This window comes from Eublepharis macularius, chromosome 8 (genome assembly GCF_028583425.1).
Source record: "Eublepharis macularius isolate TG4126 chromosome 8, MPM_Emac_v1.0, whole genome shotgun sequence".
Classification (NCBI taxonomy): Eukaryota; Metazoa; Chordata; class Lepidosauria; order Squamata; family Eublepharidae; genus Eublepharis; species Eublepharis macularius.
In genome coordinates this window covers 112,992,951-113,012,074 of record NC_072797.1, presented here as the reverse complement: position 1 = coordinate 113,012,074, position 19,124 = coordinate 112,992,951, and the positions used below count along the sequence as shown (strand labels likewise).

At 41.0% G+C, this 19,124-nt stretch overlaps 1 protein-coding gene across 3 annotated transcripts in view; it reads right to left on the bottom strand.

Annotated features, from left to right (window-relative positions):
• DENND4C (DENN domain containing 4C) overlaps positions 1-10,372 on the bottom strand; it is a 102,136-nt gene extending 91,764 nt beyond the window's left edge. Inside the window, exons 1-2 of one of the 3 annotated variants that reach the window (XM_054987136.1) lie at positions 10,209-10,372; positions 8,854-8,951 (exon numbers count right to left, since the gene is read on the bottom strand). The gene's annotated coding sequence lies outside the window, so the exon portion shown is untranslated. Of the gene's footprint in view, positions 1-8,853; positions 8,952-9,841; positions 9,913-10,208 lie in introns of those variants that run through there. The other 2 variants (XM_054987137.1, XM_054987138.1) reach the window with 2 other exon arrangements.
• Positions 10,373-19,124: the final 8,752 nt, after the last annotated feature.

The window sequence follows — 19,124 nt, the reverse complement described above, 5'->3', positions numbered from 1 at the left end:
CCACCAGCCCTCCAGCAGCCAGGGCACTCTAGCTTTCCACTCTATGTTACCATAGAGATTAGGATGAAGGAAATTCTAGAATGTCCCCTGGCAGCTGCCATTTTTCTCCCACTGTGGGATTCTTTGAAATCGCGGGATTTTTAACATATTGTCTAATGTTTAAGGGGGCCCACTTCATCGGGGCCCACAGGGCCCACTTGCCACCAGGCAAGCTGACATCCTGGCCAGTCTGCCACTCCCCCAGTGTTTCTGCATATCACAGTTCTGAGCATGCCACATTTGTGGTGAGAGGCAAGTCAAGATCCAACACAACAGGCAGCCTCCTTTGAGGGTGTGTAGTTCTACTGCATTCAGCAGTGACTGACTGAATCAATCAATCAGACTTGACAAGGAGATGCAGCAGAACTACATATCTCCAGTGAAGGCCAATTGGAAATAAAATGTCCAGAACACCATCTGGTCTGTGTAGGGGATCATTTCAATCCATTTTCTGTGATGGACGTCAACAGCATCTTCAGATCTGTGAAGGCCACCACTTGCACTTTGGATCTCTGTCCATCCATATTATTGAAATAATGAAAGGATCACATTATGAGTTCCTGATGTCCACCATAAATCAGTCACTGACTCAAGGCACCTTTCCTCAGCACTAACATAGTCCATTGATTAAAAAAAAAAACCTAAAGAACATGGCCAACTATCACCCAGTCTTTAATTTGCCCTTTCTGGTCAATATGATAGACAGGTTGCAGAACAACTTCAGGTTATTTTGCTCTAGACCATTTCTGTCTGATTTCAGACTAGACTATCCAGAAGGTGATGGTGGCTTTCGTTGATGATATCGATTTTAACGTAGACAAGAGCTGTGCCTCCATTGCTGTTACTTGATTTATTTGCAGCCTTTGACACTGTGGACCATGACATCTTCCTGAGGCTTTTGTAGGTAGAAGTAGAGATTGAAGGAACTGCTTTGTGTTAGTTTAAACAATTTGTTATGGACCACAACAGCAAATGACTGTTGTTGGAGACCATTTGTAAATCAGGGTGAGACCTGTCCTGTGGGATTCCAAATTAATTTCTAAGAAGCAATCATTCACAGTTTTGGAGTAGGCTGACATCCCCAATGATGCTATAAAGGTCCTGACTGCTGTGGGTGAACAAACTGAAACTGAACCCTGACAACATGGAAGTGATGCTAATCAGGAAGGGTGGGGTTTTGAAGGACATTAAGCACCCCACATTTGATGGGTTCAGATGATACCTGCTAGCTCAGTTGCAAGCCTTGAAGCTATACTGGACCCTACACTATTGTTAAAGATGCAAGACTTTCATAAATTCTGAAGCCACCCAAAAAAAACCCCGTTTTTCTCCTCTTTTCTTTTGGAAAAAATGGAAATATGCACAACACTTTCCTAACAAACAAACAAACTTATTTTACTCATTTAACTACATAAAATACACCACTTATAAATCAGTTACATATACAATTGTATTATTTGGCATATTTATGATGTTTAAAAATATAAATGTCTTTGATTTTTATATAAAATTGCAAGTATACAAAATATTTGAGGAAAAAGTGGGAAACTGTTGCATCCTATATTTCCATATCATGTATATTTTAATTTTTGCCATCTGAGAGGTTATAAAACCTAAATGCTGAAGGAAAGAAATAAGTTCTGTAGTAAACAAAATAATGTATTACTTGGACAAAAACACTCTCAGGAGGTCACAATAGGTAAGATTCTAAGATATTAAGTTAAACTTTAAATACTAAGATATTAAGTTAAACTTTATAGCATTGAAAACACTGAACACTTTAATAATGTAGTCATTAAACACACAGCATATTAATCTTTGCCAAAATGATTTACATTTAAACAAAAAAATCTTCAATATGTTGTATATGTTTACTGTATACATAGGAATCATTACCACCTAGTGCTGGAGCTTATCCTACATATTTTATTCATGCTATATATTTTAAGTAAAACCTTGTTTTTCATTTCACTCATTCCAAAGGGAGAACAAAATCATAGAAATTTTTTTCCAGTGCTTCCCCCAAATTTCCATTTTTTTCCATTAGAAAAACTGAAGAAGGCCTCATACTATTTCATGCTATACCTTTTGTGTGTGAAAACCTTGTCTAAAGAAGCACTTCATTCATTCTAAAAGATAAAATATGCAACAGGGGTTTTTTTCAGTGCTCCACCAAATTCTCTGTCAGAATAAAGTGCTCAGAAAAAAAACGGGGGGGGGGGACTTTCCCCCAATTTTTCTATTTTTCCCAGGCCTTCACATCTGTAATTATTACTAGATAAGCACATTAATGCAACTGCAAAAAATCCTTTCTTCATTTAGCCCAGAAGTTGGCTCCGTACCTGGCCATAGTAACTACATGGATCCATACCATAGTAACCTCAAGGCTAGACTATTGTAATTCTACATGGGTGTGCCATTAAAGTTAACTCAGAACCTCCAGCTGGTACAGAGTGCAACAACTTAGTTACTATCTGGAGCCAGGCAGAGAATGAAATTAACACCCATTATACAGTCATTCCATCTGTAAGCGATCAGTTACAAAATCCAAGTTAAAGGATTGGTCATTGCCTACCAAGTCCTTAAACATCTTGCACCTACATACCTGCAGGACTGCTTTCTCACTAAGCTCCACAACGACAGTTTAGCTCATCTGAGCAAAGCCTTCTGAGGGTGCTACCCCACAAGTTAACTGCAGCTGTCTGTAACTTCCCCTTTACACATAAAGGGCTTAGAATTGCAATATAATGGAATGGTCCAGGACGACACATTTATAAGGGAACATGATCATAGTCTATTGTGATGTTGATTGTATATTATTTTCTTCCTTTTACTGCACTGTCTTCTACCCTTATAATCTCATGTCCACATTGTGTATGGTATGTTGTGCCTTAGTTTTCCATTTGCATTGTTTTCTGCTGATACTTCTGACAATTCTTGTTCTTGTCTATTTTGCAGTATGGTTTTATTGGTTTTTCTATATTCTAAGTGATGCTTTTAAGGCACTATGAAAGTACTGTAGAGAAGAGTAGCAATTTTTAAGTTCAAAAACTAAAACCTCCTAGCTAAGAAAGAGGAGCATGGATACTATCCCTATTACTATCCCAGTAGACTGAAGTTGAATCCCACGAAGACGGAAGTCCTGTACTTGGGCCGTGGGGTGTTGGGGGGAGGATCCAGCTCCCGGCCTTTGATGGGGCACAGTCAGGAGTCTTGGCCCAGATCATGGCAGTCTGCTTTTTTCCACCTTTGGCGGGCCAGGCAGCTTGCCCCTTATCTTTCAACCCATGACCTAATGACAGTGATCCATGCAACAGTCATCCCCAGATTGGACTACTGTAACTTGCTCTACGCAGGGCTTCCCATGAGTCTGACCTGGAAATTGCAGTGGGTCCAGAATGCTGCTGCGTGTGTCCTGGTTGGTACTCCATACACGGCAAACATAACTCCAACCTTGCAGCAGCTGCACTGGCTCCCCATGGAGTTCCGGATCAGGTTCAAGGTGTTGGTTTTAACCTATAAAGCCCTAAACGGACTGGGACCAGCATACCTGAGGGACTGCCTCTCCCTGTATATGCCCAGGAGGGTGCTGAGATTGTCAGGTAAGCACCTGCTGGTGGTCCCTGGCCCCAGGGAGGCTCGACTGGCCTCGACCAGGGCCAGGGCTTTTTCGGTCCTGGCCCTGACCTGGTGGAACTCTGTTGGAAGACACCCAAGCCTGCCAAGATCTTTCATCTTTTTGGTGGGCCTGCAAAACAGAGATGTTCCGCCAGGCATATGGTTGAGGCCAACATTAAACCCACCAATGAGCCTCCTTCCGGTCTCCTACCGGGGGGGGGAGCTATATTACCAGCCGCCGCCCCCCCACACACACACATGAGCAGCCATAAGATATTGATCCAGTCCTCCACCCTTTTTATATGTGGTGAGCAGGTGGACTTCTTGATATGTTTGTGTTTGGTACCTGTGATTTTACTGTATTTCTCTATTTTTACTTCTTGTTGTAACCCACTCTGAGCCCACTTGGGAAGGGCGGGCTATAAATCAAATAAATATTAATAATAATAATATCAACAACTCACTATCCAAATCACAACAAGAGGCAGCAGAAAACTTGGGTCACTGCCTGACAACTGTGGTCATAGCTGAAAGCAAACAAACTGAAACTGAACCGAGACAAGACAGATGCTCATTGGAAAGATCTTGAAGGACATTGTACTCCCCACGTCCAATGGAGTCTGTCTGACCTGTACAGAGTCAGTTAAGAGCCTAGGGGTTACAGTGGATCCAGCACTACTGCTAGAAAAACAAGTTAAGGCAGCTGCAAAGAAACGCTTTCTACAACCTCACTCTAGCCTGGGTATCAACCCTTAACCTTGATATGGTTGACCTTGCCACCTGGATCCATGTCATGAGATTTGCTCATCTGAACAGGACTTTCTACAGGTGCTACTCTGCACATGGGCAAAATCAGCAGCTTGCCCGTACACATACATTCTCTATGGTGATATCCATCTTATGGAACGGCCTACCTGAATAGGTCAGGAAAGCTCCTGGCTTTCCTAAAATGATGCAAAACTGAATTATTCAAGAGGAACTTTTACTCAGAAAGGAGGGCTGCACTGTAGGGTAGCAATCTCAAAAAGATGCATCAGTAAAAAGATAGGAACCATACACTTTACTATTATGTACTATCTGTTGCTTTAAGTATGGTCCTACTACATAGTTTTATACTATTTAATATATCAGTCTTAGAATTGCAAATGCTCCATTTCAACATTCCTTCAACTGCGTATTGGATTTCTGCTGGTTTTAAATCTTTGCAAATTTGCATTTATATATCCTATTACATTGTTTATTGAAATGTCCTTGAAATTGACTGTACTAACTCGCACCATGTAATTTGCCTTGATTCTCAGTGAGAAAGGCGGACTATAAATGACGTAAATAAATAAATGCAATCATGGTCTCTGGATATGTAAAAATGACCTTCTCTTTGGATTTCTTATAGCCTGATCTCTTAAGAGTGTTTGCTTATTACCCTCTGAGGGCTGACTGCAAGCTACCGGAATGCATGTTACATCTCACTCATGAGGAAACAAGTTTTGAAGTTTGTATTTGACCCCACCACACAGTACTTGTATATCTGTAATATGTCAAAACTACAGGAGACCTCCTGAACTACTCCTCACAAGAAAACTAACCCAATAAAAGTTTGTCTTCCAAGCCTTCTTAGCACTCAGAAAAATGGGGGTCATAAAAGAATACATAATTTTTAGAGATGTGCCTTTCTTTAGGCACTTAAAATGACACACTTGCTTGAGGAATGAGGTCTACAGCCCCAAAAACAAGACATAAGCACCTGCTGTACTAAAAATGCATTACCTAGACTGACACTAAAGTATTTATTTTAATTTGACTAAATAAAGTAGCTATTTGTTCCTCATTTCCAATCTTTTCCTACACCTCTCTCTCTTACAAACGTGTACACATATACACAAACACATATGGACACACACAAATCTATGCCTGCCACTTCAGTTCTGAAGATTCTGCATGGACATATGAAGCTGTTGTACTGTATCAGGTCGCAGGTCAATCAAGCCCACCAAAGACTGCAGTGGCTCTGCAAGGTATCACACCACCTGCAGCATGTAGAAGATGTAGTTTACTATTGATCTACAACAGCTCCCCACTACAGAAACAATTCCTACTGATTTCATCATCTGTTTACTTTTTCAGATTTACTATTAAGTACAAAATGTTGGCAGTTATACTACTAACTCTTGTTCTGGACTTTGAAGAACTATGTCACTGGGTTTTTAGTCAAACAAATACCCTTAGCAAATAGTAATGAAGTAGCTATCTTCCAAAAATATTAGACCATAGTGCACGCACTATGTTATGTTCGTGATGTTGTAAGAATACACACAAGTAAAGTTAAAGACATATTGCACTGAACGACAACCCCATAGTCAGTTAACTTGATACACTCTGGAAATTATTTGAAGAGTGCAAGAACTAAAAAACTCAAGGCTTCTCACAGCACAGCACCTCACCAGCAAATTTAGTAGCATAAAAGACTTCACAATTTGACAGAAAGCTGTGGAAGGAGAGAAAGATAAGCAAAGTCAGATCAGTACATTCTAAGCTGTCCTGAACATATCCAGACAGGTTAGGTACCTCAGCCACTCAAAGCAATAAAATGTGATTTCATAGACTGGGCTAGGCCTAAACTTAAACATAAAAATACAAACAACACGAAGTTTTAATGTGTCAAATAGAAACTGAAAGTCTACAAAATAGTAAGGAGTCCAGTAGCACCTTTAAGACTAACCAACTTTATTGTAGCATAAGCTTTCAAGAGTCACAGCTCTCTTTGTCAGATGCATGCATGAGAAGAGCCCCGTGGCACAGCGTGGTAAGCTGCAGTACTGCAGCCCAAGCTCTGCTCATGACCTGAGTTTGATCCTGGCAGAAGCTGGGTTCAGGTAGCCGGCTCAAGGACGACTCAGCCTTCTATCCTTCCGAAGTCGGTAAAATGAGTACCCAGTTTCCTGGGGTACTCAAGTATAGATGACTGGGGAAGGCAATGGCAAACCACCCTGTAAGAAGTCTGGAAAGAAAATGTTGTGATGTGACGGCCCCCCATGGGTCAGTAATGACTCAATGCTTGCACAGCAGTCTTACCTTTACCTACTACAGACTAACACAACTAACTCCTCTGGATCTATGAAAGTCTACAAAGGATCTTGTCTTTGGTACCAGCTATAGACAATTTAAGACTTATGACACATGTGCTTCAACTAAGCTTTGTTTAGCATGTCATCTGACTTTCTGCAAAATTATTTCTGCTCTCCCAATAGCAAAATGTGTCTTTCAACAAATATACTGATGCACAGAAAACAAATGCTACACTACAACTTAGTAATTCACAAACCAATAAACAGGCATAACAAACACAACCCTAATGAGCTGCATATAGGCTTATACAGCTAGATAAAAACTAGCTAACTTGCTAGACATTTTTACTTATTCAAGATATCAATAAACATCTGATATGCAAAGATGACACAAGATTCAAGCCAGGAACTCCATGCAAAATGCCCAGTTATGTGGAGGGGATCCCACAAAAAAGAGAAGCAAGAAAGAGACTAATGTCTGAATACCACAGGACATTCTTAAATGTTCGACAACGTAAACCAAAAAAAGATTCCTCATAGCATAAAACAAAAGTTGACAAAACAGAGTATTATACAAATGAAACTATTTAGATGCCATATCAGCAATGTTCAATTGTAAATTTTATTTGGAAGAGGACTAATGGTTTATTTAGTGGGTGATCTAGCGAAAATGCTTGTCTGGAAGACTTGGATTGTTTCCATGTAGTTTTTTTATTATCTAACACATTTCAATTGTACTAAAATGTTAACATTGTAATGTGGAAATGTATATACCGATACTGAATTGCTCAAAAATCTTGGTTCCTCAGTTATTAAGAATGTGCTACAATGTAAATAAGGTTATTTAGGGCTAAAGTTGGTGCAGCTGTGATAATTCCATGCCGGCTCTCCAGTTGCAGAGAGAGTCTGATGTTAATAGCAAAACTGGTCTGCAGATTAATCCTGTGAAACCTTCTCTGTGTGACATCTTCTTCCCCTCAGCTATCTCTTTCCATAGTCCACTAGAGATTGCTTCTGATATTGGGGCTTAGCTATAGAGAAAAGCCAGGGGCTGAAGGATGGTTCTGTGCTCTTTACCTATACAGCCCACTTGTTCTTAAAAAGACCACTCACCCTTTTTGTGTGTAATAAGGACACTCTCATAGGTGAACACACAGAACAGTCACCATCACCACCATTAGTCCTTAATGTTCTTATAAAGATACAGAGTTCTATAACAATGTATAAACTTTTATTCTTAAATTGCATGTTTATTCCTCTGTCTTGTGTCTACATCTATTTTAAGGGCGTTTTATGAATGGGGGAGCTGACAACTGCTTTTTGAGCCATTGTGCAACCATGAAACTTAGTAGTCTCCGTTCCAGACGGGTAGCCACATTTACAGTGAAAAAAATATCTTGCGGCAGCTTAGAGACTAACAAGCTTATTGTGGTATAAGTGTTTTGTGAACTATAATCCACTTGATCAGATGCATGAAGCATTACCAATGCTAGACAGAATATACACATCCAGATGTTCCACTTTCCCAAACTACTAATGGACCTAGCTGTCACATTCATGCAAAGTAAGTACTGAAATAGTCAGTTAACTTGGTCAGCACACACCCTAGTTCATCCACAACCGCAAGTAACAAAATTACAAAAAAAAAGACTGATCCAGAAGCAATAACAATATTAACTAAAGTAAGTAAATAAGGTAAGGCAACTAGATTGTAAACAAAAAATCACCACAAACCAACATCCTCACATTTTCTAAAGTAAACTGAAACATTATGCAATGCTGCCAAGTGCTGCCTCAAGGTAGTTTAAATGCACACTTAACAATAGTAATTCACGTAACCAGGTCCCCAGACTCATGCTGTAAATAGAAACCCTGAACTGCATAGAGAAGTACACTTTCAAGGACTATTCTCACTGATCGCATTTTGATTCTACTAGTTAAAATACAACAGAGAGTAATATATACTTACAAACATAGTAAGTAGCCTGTTTTTGTTGTTTTCTAAGAAACAGCAATTAGGACTCCTTGCCCAATTTCCTGCAAGAGTTAAGTGGAATCACACAGGAGCTAAAGGGAGGGGCTAGAGAAGGAGAAACAAAGCAGATAAGGTAGAAAGCTGCCAGAACCTTACCTCAACACCTGCTGTCTGTATCTTTTGTGCTGGCATTCAGGGAGGTCCCCTTTCAACTAACTAATCCTCCATCTGCTGGGCACAGATCAAGCCAAGAACTGGAGGGAGAGGCAGAAGAAAATCTAAGCATGGATTTTACCAGGCATTTAGATCCAGCTGGATAATTAAAACTTTGCTTACTTGCACCAGGAAGATTTTGACCATAGAAGAGTCTGGAGTGTGTAATTAACATACCACGTCCCTTACAACTGTTCAGGGATGATGACTGGGGAGAAGAGTTACAAAGACCTATAGGAGGCTAGGTTATAGTAATCACTTGCCCATATGTCATTTAGCACCAAAACAAAATCACTGATGTTACATATAAGCAGGGCTTTTTTTCTGGGAAAAGAGGTTGTGGAACTCAGTGGGTTGTCAGCACAGGGACCAACTCCTGGCGGGAAGTGGTGCCCCTGCTACCACATGCGCACACGCAAAGTGTGCACACACTTCGGGGCCACACAATGACATCACTTTGGGTCAGCTGGACCATCGCCCCAGTGAAAATGGTCACATGGCTGATGGCCACAGCGCGGAAGGCTATCTAAACTCCCCTCTGTTTGGAAATAAAGGGTGCGGCCACCAGCCATGTGACCATTTTCAAGAGGTGCTAACTCCGTCCCACTGCATTTCAGCTGAAAAAAAAGCCCTGCATATAAGTATATGTAAGGGGGCTGGGAACAAACATTAAACCAATACAACACTGAGACCTCTTCTCTCAGTGGCTTGCTCTTTCCAACCACCACACAGAAACCTGGGCAGGTAAAGACATGTATGGGGAGGAGAAAGCCACTCACAAGAAGCTAGACGAGATCAAGGCTCCAGTACAAGCTTACCTAGGTATAAACCTCACTGAATACAGCGGGGTTTGACTCTGAGAAGACAGGCAGAGGATTATGCAATGAGGCAGCCAGCACGTTTACTTGGGAACGGGTCCCGCTGAACTCACTAAGGCCGACGGGTGCGCAGGAGAGGGCTGTAACGCCTTCACGGGTTTCCAAAACATATCCCTCAAGAAAACGGGCCACGCATTTCACGGGCCGCCAATCAACGCAGCAGTCCTCGTTTAAAACCAAAACAACCCCCAACCGCTGAGGGGAGGAGAAAGTAGGTGGGGGAAAAGGTTAGAGGCGAAGCGTGTGTGTTTACTCAGTAACTACCGCGGCCGCCCCCAGCTTCGCTTTCCCTTGCGGACCGAAGCCGGGGTTACCTGTTCCCAAACCCGAAAAGTCGCGGCGCAGGTCATGGGAAGCAGCCAGGCGCCTCCCCGCTTCGTTGCCTGTCACCCCCCCTCTTCCCCCCGCTTGGTGACTCACCTGCAGCGGCGGCGCCAAACGCGGGGGCTCCTTCGCCTCACGCAAGCGCGGCGGCCGCTGCCTGCGCGCTGGCTTCCCCGCCTCCTCAAGCGCGAGCAGATCCGCCGCTGTCGCGGCTCCTCGGAAGGGAGGAAGCGGCCACCATGTTCCTTTCACCCCCGCAAGCGGCTGGAGGCGGATCCAGGGCCCGCCCAAGAGGCGGTGGCGGCTGCGGGATGGAGGGGAAAGGGCGGGGAGAGGCCCCGAGGCCCGCGGGCGCGTCGCCAGGAGGCGCTCGAGAGTTCGCGGCTTCTCCTCAACCAGCCTCGGGGTATTCGCCGCCGCCTGAAGGCTCGGCCCGGGGAGGCTTCCTCAGACTCGCAGGGAGCGTTTCCGCAAGCCTTGAATGTTATCTGAGTCAGCTGCCTCCTTGTGCTTACTAAGGAAGAAGTCTTTTTGGAGTCCATAAGCATTTAGGAATAGGAGCCTGCTGCAAAAAGGTGGATTCCTCCCCCCCACACACACTTTTCTGTATATGATAGAACAGAGCATCCAACACCGTGTCCTTCAGTGACTCACATAAGAAAGAAAAAAGAATCCAACAAACACAATCTGTATCTTTGTTTGAGAGAGACTGAATCGACTTAAACTTTCAATTTGAGGTTCCCATTGTATTAGCTGAAAAAGGGAGCTCTGACTTTAGGAAGCTTCTGCCCTGAAAATCTTGTTGGCCTCTGGACTCGGACCCTGCTTTTCTGCAGACCAACATTCTGCTCACACCCAAAGCCAGAACAGGCATTTCATAAAGAAAGAGAAGTTACTGGACAAAGGAGCGATGGCAGCTCTACTTTTGAAAATATAAACATCAGTACTTAATCAGAACTGCGGATGGACTCCATTTCAAGATTATTACAAACTGCAGACCCATGTCTCATACATCACTTTAAACAACATCTTTCTGCTTTTTTATTTTTATTTTTTTGCTGAACATCCAGTTGATAGAAAAGTTCTGGTGAATGCAAAAGTTCGTCCACTTCTTCCTGAGTTTCTACAAAAAAATTATTACTCTACGCAGTTGTGTTTCAGGTTTTTTTCTAAACGACTAACATAGTAACCTAGAATTTTAACCATTCTAAGCCATAACTAGTTTTAACCAATAAAAACAGCCTGGCTCTATGTCTATTAGCTAAGAATGTTGGGTTCTAAGACATCCAAACCATCCAAATAGATGTGGGACTAGAGGGGAAAGATGCAATGACAATACTTCCAAAGTGTCTTTGTTGTGGAGGGCAGAGAACATTCACTCTTAAGGAATGTGAAGCAACAAAATCCACATAATATGGGATTAGAGGGGAATGATGTAGCAAGTCACAAAGCCTCCATGTTCTAATATGGGTTCTAGCGAAACAGTCAAGCGTCTCTGATTCTGAGGCATCCAAACAACCACATAGGACTCCAAGGGTATGATACAGAGCGAGTTCATCTTTGGGACCTACTGCAAATGTGTACCAATCCATTCCTTACTCTCAAGAACTTACCTCGCCCTTCACATAGCCAACCATGAGGATTCTTTACCTGTTGTCTTGCCTATCCTCTTCTTGCCTCTTAATATCACAAACCTACCCTAGATATTATCTAAAGTCAGCTATTATTAAATTAGATTCTGTGGCAATATCCATCCTAAAAGCCAGGCTCCATTTTTTTTTAATAACAACTGTTTTCATTTTTACATACTTGGAACAGTTAAAGTTGCATGACCTTGTTTAGGGTCTAATCATTTCCAAGTGATGTAGGCAGGAACAAAGCCAAGGTCCAAGAGTAATTAATCTGGGCCCAGTACAAAATGTGTCTCCCTTGACAGATTCCAACATATACATACTATCTCTTAAGCCACAAAAAAACATTCTGTTTTACTTCTGAAAAGCCATCAAAAGACCATATCATGGTAACAGTCTTGCTGAACAGACCAAGTCCCCTCCCAACTCTATGGCCTGTCCTGGTAAAGTATAGCCATTTTCCTGCCCATATTTGGGCCCTGGGCCTGGCTAAAGTGACAAGCTTGTTCATTCTGGCATTTTCAAACCCCACAGAACCTTGGAGTTACTCAGCGGTTTACTTCAATGAGAATATTAATAACAGAAGACAACAGACAAGCTTTCTTGAAATATAGCTTTCCTCCCCTTGGGTATATTCAAGGGAACTCTCTTATTTCATCTGGATTGCACAGGTCTGGCGAGCACCCTGCATGATCTGCTTCTATATATCCAGAACACACTTCAGAATCTCTTCAACTCAGTGAGCCCATTACATTTAAAGGACTGAAGGGCTAATTTATTCCTGGCAAATGGGGAAACATGAGGTCCCAAACCACATGTTCGCTGAGAGGCAGGGGGACTTTACAGGTATGAACCTCTCCTGCATCTCTCCCACACCTGCTAATTCTTCCCAACAAACGTCCACCAAGGCTTCCTCTCCCCATGTTCTTACTTCTGGTTTCAGAACCAATACAATATTTGCAGGGGAGGGTTCATAGAAGAAATGTTAAGAACCCTCCTACCCACTGTTCCTCACAGTAGATATCAGTTCCCACATTAATTATGAAAGGAACACAGGAATGAGAACACTGTTTCCCTTTATCAAGTCTTCTTTGGTCTTTACCAAGTCTTTGGCCCTGTGTCTGGCTGTATTGTACCTAATCTTCTCACACAATTGTTTTGGATCAGAATGTGGCATACCCTCTTGCTGCAGGTAATTATTTTAGAATTGTTTTGGCATATTGGCTTTAACATTTGTAGCTGTACTTTAAAATGGAAGTGCAAGGAGCTACCTGTATTGGAAGATTGGACTGGAAAGATGATGGACTTAGCTGAGATGGCCTTACAGCGTTGATTAGAGATAAAACACTTTTTATATTCATGGCAAATTGGAAACCCTTTATGGACTATCTGTGAGAGACAAAGAAAAATGAAGTAATTATTTGTGGTTTTGATTTTTAAGAATATGGTTCTGAGATGTCAAGAAGAAGAGACACAGAAAAAAGATATTAATGAGACGACGAGCTGATTGATAATAAAGAGGGAAGTGTTGTAGGAGAAAAACTGTAATGGGTTAATAATATGCCTATTATATTTCTTACTGTTTTTACTTCGTAGATTGACTTGTAGGCCATTCTTGGCCCTTTATAGTTGTCTTCTTGTTATGTTTCATTTTCTTTCTCTTGTTCTACCTTTTAATTTTTCTACAATAAAAATAAAAAATACATTTTTTAAAAAATGTGTAGCTGTACTAGCAAACATTCATGCTACAACTGTTGTCTGGAAAATTAGCAAAACCGTGAACTGTTTTGTCTCCAGAGAGGATGTAACATCATTCAAGCATTTCCTTCATCTTCACTGGAATTTTGCCATTCATTGTGGGTATACCTCCTTAACTGATGTGATACATTAAAACTTGTTTTAGCCTCTGTTTCCAAGTGTTCTGTGTTCTTTTTACAGTCAGACATGAAGTCGGGCAACTCAAAAATACCATCAGAATGGAGCAACATGAAAGGTGGCATATACTATTGCAGTATTCTGTGACATTTGTTCCAGTGGACATCCCTGTACTTTGGAAAAGATCTTGGACTCTGAATCTCAGTACAACAAATCTCAAATCAATTACAGTACATATTTCCACAGAAAACAAGCAAGAACATCTTGCCAACTGGAATAAGAACTTGCCTTGCTTTGCATCCCACTGGGATGTTGGACAGCTCAAAACATATGCCAGGGAAGGAGGGAAAGGTATTTTTTAAAAATCACAAGGCAAAGCAGAGTATAGCTATAGGAATTGGTGAAGAGATAAAGAGATCCCTTGATTCTTGCCCAAATCATCAATTTATGGGCCAGAAGAAGAGACAGCATGGTAGTGGCTTCCATCAGCTGCATCTGGTGGAACTCTCTCTTTTCTTAGACTCAGCTTACCAGGCTATGCCAATCCATGCTTTTGCACCTCCCAGCTGGATTACTGTAATGTATTTTACATTGGGCTCTCCTTGAAAACACACCAGAAACTGCAGCTGGTTCAGAATGCAGCAGTCTAATTACTGTCAGGAGATACCTGTTGGGGGAGACATCTATCTTAAAATAGCAACACTGGCTGCCATTTTGTTTACAAGGACCCATGTGTCTGAAAGACTGTTTCTTCCCATATTTCCCCTTGCCCCAGCTACGGACCTCAGGCTGCCATCTACTGCCTGTTCCCCCCACTTAAGGTAGCCTGTCTGACACCAACCACAGCCTTTCCCATTGTAGCTCCTGTTTTGTGAAAGGGGGTCCCTGAGTAGGTAAGGGGCTGCCATCTCTAGAAATTTCCAGGAAGCACTGAAATGTCATTTTATTTGGCAGGAAGTTTCATGGACAATATATTGTAGCATCTTTTAGGAGACAGGTTATATGGGATTTTATTTTATATACTTTAGATTGTGATGTTTTAAGTTGTGATTTGTAAACAACCGTGAGCAGAAAGCTATGTAGGATAGAAATATGTTAATTAATAAATAAATAAGGAGGTAGGCTTGTATTTTATTTATTTATTAAATTTTTATACTCAGCCTTTCCCTTGTGGTTCAAGGTGGCTTGCAATTACAAAAATTAAAAACACACAAAGTACAGTACCCCCCCCCAAGAAAATACCTGCTACATAAACCCTATTCTAAGCCCTCACAAATAAAAAAGCTTTATAGTGCCTCTATAGCATCCCTCTCACATTGTCATGGATTTCATTCCACAAGTTGGGAGTCAATAAAAAACGGAATGGGCTTTAGTAGATACCATAGGCCACCTTAAGCAGGCAAATGACTAGAGCAAGAGATATTTGAGGTGAGATGATCTGTCAGATATATGGGTCCTAGCCCATGAAGGGATGGTAATGTGTATATACTCATCATATACAGGGCTTTTTTTCAGCAGGAACACGGTGGAATGAAGTTCTGGCACCTCTTGAAAATGGTCACATGGTCGGTGGCCCCGCCCCCTGATCTCCAGAAAGAGGGGAGTTTAGATTGCCCTCCGCACCACTGGAGCAGTGCAGAGGGCAATCTAAACTCCCCTCTGTCTGGAGATCAGGGGGCGGGGCCACCAGCCATGTGACCATTTTCACTGAGGGCAATTTAAACTTTAAAAAACTCCCCTTGTTCCAGCTGACCCAAAGTGATGTCATTATGCAGTCCTGAGTTCCACCACCTCTTTTCCCAGAAAAAAAGCCCTGATCATATATACTCACAAATTCCAGGTAGAGAACAGAGTAATGATGTATTCCCATAACTCTGCCAATTTTACATTCAAATATGAACAACTTAATGTTTCATATTTTTATCTTTAATGTTATTAATAAGCAACACTGTTTTAAGATTTTTAAATAGTGTTCCTCCAAATCAAATTTCAGATACAGAATTTGAATTTTTCAGAACTCAAATCACTGTAACGAAAAGTCATATTTTTCAATTGCCAGCATCAGGTACACAGGAAATACTAATATAGCCTGCAATAACTTCATTGCCATACACAGAGCCACTTCTCAAACATTTTGCAGACCGGTGACCTTAGGAGAACTATCTCTGAAGTTACAAAATTCTTCTTTATTTGTACACTCTAATCTAGGTTAATTCTACAGGAAATAAACAGTGGGTGGCCTCAAAATGAGGCTCCAGTTTTGTGCAAAACTCACTTCGTGCCAAAATCTTAGTTCAGGGTGGCTGATTTACAGGAAATGCCCACGCCTGTGTGTGTTTTGGAAACCTACCAATTTGAGATAAATCAGAACACTGCAACTGAGATCCCAGTTGCTCCCTCACTTACATATAGGATGTGTGTGTGTGTTTATCCTGTAAAGCCTACAGAAGTTGCTGGAAAGCAGGATTACAGCCACTAGATGGTAAAATATGAGAGTGTTATTCTATATCCCCTTCTGCCCAGGCCCATTTCGCCAGTTCAGTTCAGTTCCCATACTGCAGCATTTTCCCATGATCATCTGCACCTGATTTGCTGCCATGAGTAATCACTCCAGCTACTATGCTGTTTTTTTTTGGGGGGGGGGCTTTCCTGGGAGCGCTTTTACCTGACTTTTAAAAAAAAATCCTTTCCAGTCAGCTGCTCCCTATGCACACACTTTATGCTGTTTTTTTAGTGTTCTACCCTCTTCTGTCCTCTTCATACCCTCTGCCAACCCACTTCATTGCAATTGGCCACTGTTGTGTATTCAGCCTCCCCCTTGCCCTCCTTTCCATCCCTCCCTCCTCCCCTTTCCTCTTCTATTCATTTTTAAAAAAATTTAAATCCAGCATAAGATTGATGCACCAATGGGCTGAATGGGAGAAATCCAGGAAATAGATTGATCCAGCATTCCAGTGATGTATTGCATGTGGAAGGAAGGAAGGAAGGAAGGAAGGAAGGAAGGAAGGAAGGAAGGAAGGAAGGAAGGAAGGAAGGAAGGAAGGAAGGAAGGAAGGAAGGAAGGAAGGAAGGAGCTGGTGCTGTGACATCACCAATGAGAGCATCAGTGACGAAAGTGCCAGTACCCATCAATCCTGATGCATTTTGATACAGTACAGACTAAGAAGAATGGCACCTCACTGACCAAACATGAGAGGTGCAAAATGGACCAGATGCGCTGATTCCATGCCTTTTGGCCTGACTTCTGGAATTGTGAGGACTGAGGAGTTATGTCTTCGGTGCAGAAGGGGCTTGTATCTAAGGGCCAAACCAGATAATATTTTTATTTTAATAAAATAGTGTTAACTCCATAAATTATTTGTGGTTCAAACTGTGCTTCTCTCATCTATGAACTACTGAGAATGAAATAGCTCTGCATGTTCTAGATAACACAGCTTTTTATGTCTTTCAGTTAAAATAAATTGAATTGACTAGACAAAGTTTTTTCAAGGACAACCTTATGAAACTTAAAGCTTTGTTCATTTACTGTGGTATTACAACCCGGATTGCTTATTAAGTTATAAACCAAACTCTGTGTGGCCATCTTATTGGATACAATAGAATACAGCATATAGAACAAATTTGATAGCTTCTGTCAGGCCAACTAGTGTCCAAAGTGAAACAGCAAGTTTCCAGTTTATGCAGAACTTTTCCTATGGCTGTTTTTTTTTTTAAAGAAGGAAGTTATGGCAATTAGATGTTTCTATGCCAAGTAACAAAGTAATGTTTTTGTACATGGGTCATTCCAATGCCTGCAGACAGCTTTTCTCATTGTTAAGACGGCAGGAGGCAGCTGTGTTAATATGTGACTGAACATTTATGTTTTCTAGACACCACTTTGTGCAAATATATGGCATTTCTTCTCAATTAGAAATCCACTACAGAGAAGACTACCCTTTCTCCATAGTGTTTCTACTCATAATTGTTGACTTCAATTTTAAAGCTGGCAAAGGCTCAGCTAATATTTCAAGGAAGAAATGCCCTTAAACACTCAGGATCCAATAACCCTAAAAATACCAGTTCAAAAGAATGACCCACATTCTAGTAATAATGGTCTTTGACCGGGTGATATTCTGTCCATTGCAAGTTTAGAAGTGGTAACAGAATCAAAAGTCCTAAAATGGAATTTAACCCAACTGAGATAAAAGTATTAAAATAGGGAAATCAGCAAACCTAGATGTCAAAGAGTGAGAGTATCTATAAAGAGTGCTATTCTAATTCTACTAAAGTTACCTAGTTTGTTAAAATTATTTCCTTATCTATACATCAGCCTTCTATTGAATGATCTAGGGTGTCTTACAGAACATAAAACATTAAAATAAGAATTGAAAGCAAACGACATGTTAAATTGCAAAATACTTAGCAGCAGTCCAATTTATACAAATACATGATTCTCTAAAAAAAAACCACCAAAATCAGCAATAAAACTATACAGTTAAAACCATCACATCAGAAATAAAACTCAGCAGCAGCACAAGCAATAAACAAACAAATAGACACTACAGTCATACACTAAAATCAACAACCTCCCCACCCCAAAGGCCTATCTCTGGAATGTAAACCACGACGAGCTGGCATCTTGGGGCAGGGAGTTCCAGAGTCTAGGACCATTGCTGAAAAACTATTCCATACTCACCTCTCATGCAACAAGTATGTAAAGGAGGAGAGCCCCAGATAATCTTAAATTTTGACCAAGTTCATATCTTTGGCTCTTTTTATTAATATATGCTTGTATAAAAAGCATAATTTGGTGGAAAATTACTATAGTTAGTAAAAAAAACTGCAGAGTTACTATGTAATGCCCATTTAGAAACATCTTGATTTTTTCAGACAAGGCACAGACGTATTACTAAAATAATATTTTCTGACTTGCTTTAACTTCTTGTAAGTGTATTTTTATGAGAATAGCTTGCTCCATATGGGGTAACACAAAACACTGATGAAAGTGAAATTTTCCTTGATTTGTCCCCAGAGTAATATTGTTTTGCAAAAGATGAAAGAGATGAGCTTGAAGACATGAATCATAGGGCAGTGAGTGCTTATAAAAGAGGTAGCAGGGGGGGGATAAAGGGGAGTGTACAATAGTTCCATAATATATCCACAGAATGTTTATTTCAGAAAACATATGCAGCAAATCTATTCCTCTACAGACATTGCTGGTTCCAGCTCATGCTAATTCCCCTGCCTTTCTATATAGTGAATAGAAACATCTGTACGCTCTGTACATGTAGAGCCAAGTTCTCAGTAACCATATCAGAGTGCCCTAGGAATCTCAACCCTTTGTATCTTATGTTCCATCAATCACTCTGTCAAAGAATGTGGGTCCCTCCCAACATGATAGAAACAAAAAGCCTATTTTTCTGAAAAGGATATATATATATACAGGCAGTGTGTCATTTATGATGTCTTAAGGACTTAAAAATCTGCTGTAGTGTTGTTGGGAATAAATATTTATTACTATGGCTAT